The following is a 3,583-nucleotide window of genomic DNA, read 5'->3' on the forward strand; positions in this document are numbered from 1 at the left end:
CTCACACATTGAAGTAAGGACATTAAAAAAGAAGAACTAATGTTCATATAATAATAGCTTATCACATTTCACCAGCTAAAAAATGACATGCTGACAATAACTGGATAACTCTGCTGAGAAATATGTTGGAATTTTGAAAGATCTTTTTACACTAAATAACACCAAAAATAAAAAGTTAGGGCAAAAGAAACCAATAAATAAACACAACAAACATTTATGATTTCATCAAGCAGAAAAAGAGAATCTCATCTATTTTGTTCATAAACTAAGTCTCTTAACGCTGTGAGTACATCTTGTACCCTGATCCTTGGCTTGGGAATCACAGAGAGTTGATAATATCATTTGTCTGTACTGACTCCATGTGGTGGTTCTGTCATATCTGATGCCCTCGCTGTAGACAGAACCTTCCTGCAGCCGTCTGTGGGTCACAGCGCTGCCAGAGGCTCAGGTGTGCTGCCTGAACTGCTCTGTTTCTACTCATGGAACTCTTCCAGGACATCACAACGCTGTGCTTACGTGGCAGCAGTGGCATGAATGTAGCACGCACGGTGATTAGGCGATCTCCCCCCGCACACACACACTCTTCATGTGTTTTCACTCTCCCCTGCTTTGTTCCCGTTCTTAATTAAAGCCGAGCTCTCCTCAGAGACCATGTAACCCACTCCCCACCTCCACACAGCAGCATCACATTAAAGCCACGCACCCCAGCGTCTCCCGCTCTACCTTTATGCAGAATACAATTAAAACACTGGGAGAGATCAAAAAGATGCCAGGAGCCTGACGAGGAAGATGTTTTTCTGAGAAATGCAGATTTGTGTTATTGATGAGCATCCAGTTTGGAAATCATTACAGGACAAGGAGTAATCAGAGGAGCTGCATCAGCATTCTTCATGTTGACAACATAGCATCCTGTTCGGCTCACCCACACATACACACGCACACGCACGCACACATAGTATTTATTTCTATACTCACAAGGACTTTGCATTAGATTCCATTCATTTTTCATTGATTCCCTAAACTCAATTCACACTTTAGTCCTAAAACCTGCCCCCCAGTAACAGCACTGCTCCTTATGGGGTCCTCGCTTTGGGCTCCACAAGGAGCAATAGTGTAGTACTTATTGGAAAAATTGTGAGAAATACTAAAACGCAGATACACACACACACACGCGCACGCACGCAAACACACCTACACACACACGCACACGCTTGTATTTCTACTCATATTGGGACTTATATGGATTTCTGTTTATTGTGCATTCATTCCTAACCCAAACATTTTTCCTAACCCTAATAAAAGTCCATTTCTCACTCTAGGCTTAACTAAAATTTTCTTCACTCCTCACCTCTAAACCTGACCCCTGACCCAAAACACTGTATTCGAGTTTGGTCCCCATAAGGCCCAAACCCGAATCTTCTTTACCAATCCTCAGAAGATTGGTAAATATGCCAGGAATAGTCCTATATAAGATAACTAAACAAGTACACACACATAGATACACACGAACACACACACACCTACGCACGCACACACACGCACACCCCCGGACACACTCACACACACACACACACACGCATGCACACGCACACACTAGGTTTTAATTGTCAACAAAAACTATAAAGTTAGTCACTCACACTGAGACTCAGTAAATTTATTGCAGTGACTCCATAAAATGTAAAGCCTGATCTCACATCAGATCCCATTTCCTACTAAAAAAGAGAACAAAAACCAACTGTTGATGCAGGTTAGGGTAAAGATGCAAATCTCTAAAATATGGTTGCTGTTGATCTGGTTTTATGTCAAAAAGCTGCACTATTTTGGATGTGTTGGTGGGATAATCAGAAATTTGAGAATGGCTGCATGTGAATGCTTCAATATTACAGCCARCTGCTGCCTAGYTAGCTTTGACATGGGTCGTTTTGCACTTGCCTTTAAACCACAGAGGGAAAGTAGCCTATGCTAAATCTAATTCAGTGCCTCTCTTCGCTTATGCAATGTTCATGATCTCTGRCTAAACAAAAATACTGGATTAWGTTGGACAACATGRGTTTGGTTTGTTTAATATGTAAATTAGTGAAGCAAAGATTATTGKCTGATTTCATTAATCATAGTTTTAGATATCCACAATAAACAAWATATATTTAAAGTCAGTGTTAATTTTTTTTATATTAACAAATTGGAAAAATGTATACAGTACACTGCAGAAGTACTCACATCATATGAATTTTTCCACATATTGTTTCACAAAATCCAATGTTTTTTGTGATTTTATGTGACACAGATTAGTCCAGAGTTTTGAAGCAGAAGAAAAATGGTTCCAAGAAAATCTCTTAATCTAACACCCCTAAATGAAATCCAGTGCAAAGAACCACCTTTAATATTAACCTAATCAGTGAATGGAATTCAATGTGTGTAATACAATCTCTTTATAAAAACAACTAATGTCATTCTTCTTTGGTTGAAGTCAAGCAGCATGTCACAACTTTAACTTGGTAACATTTTTCMTCTGAATTGCAAAAGATCTCTAAGAGATTGTTGGAACATCTCTTGTCAACAATCTTCTGTAGTTCTTGCTCATATGTTCTGTTGGATTCAGTGCTGGACTGTGGTTGGGCCATTCTAGAACATGTTTTTCTGGTGCAGCCTTTGTGTTGTTGACTTGATGTATCCTTGTACTCAACATGAGGTTTAAAAATTACGTTTTCTTTTTGCCTTCGATTTTTTTTYTTTTTTCGGAYACTTGCAGGGGTTGGGTCCAAACTGACAGACMTTGTATTTTAAGCTGCTYGTCATTTCTTCCACTTTAACAAAAACCTCATATTCATCCGATGAACAGTATGACAGATCATGATGTTGACCCCTCAGCTGTCAGTGTGGTTATAAGGTTCTTTTGGTGAGTCTTAGTGCTGCTTCTGAGTGTGCAGTTGTTGGCTAAAAGTTTCACATTGACCACATTCAGTTCTTTGGAGGAACTGAATGGTTCTTAACTCTACTCTTTAATCCACACATAGTGAGAATGCRTGAGACATTTTTGTCATTATTTTGAGGAAACAGTTTTCATTTTGGCATCAAAACRATTTTTTTGTTTGTCAGATAAGCCAAATTTTGTTGATGATGACTGATTTCTTAAARAGATGAAAAGGGGAAATATCCAAAGAGGTGAATACGTCTTATGGGTAAAGCAGAACCCCCATTAAAAAAACTTGCTGTGCTTCTGTGCTCTGTTTCTGTCTTGTGTTTTCTGCTGGTTTGGAGTTATATTGTCACATATATTCTGTAATAACTGATGACTGTAAAATTATGTAAATGTACATATTGCTGTGGTTTGATATCTTATAMAAGACCCTTTAAAGCCTTTTAAAGCCTTAAAACYCTTCTTGAAAAAGTGACAGTTTTATTTTCTGTTTCATTTGAGTAAATTATTACTATGCGCTGTATTTTTGTGTGTTTTAAACTCTTTTTAATGTTTCTAAATCTTTATTTAAGCACGTTGAATGGTCTTGTGCTATGCAAATGAAATTGCCTTACTTACAAATAATGTAAATGAGAAAACCCCAGGAAAATCATAGAGCAGTCAATC

The sequence above is a fragment of the Poecilia reticulata genome, linkage group LG9, assembly GCF_000633615.1.
Source record: "Poecilia reticulata strain Guanapo linkage group LG9, Guppy_female_1.0+MT, whole genome shotgun sequence".
Taxonomy (NCBI): domain Eukaryota; kingdom Metazoa; phylum Chordata; class Actinopteri; order Cyprinodontiformes; family Poeciliidae; genus Poecilia; species Poecilia reticulata.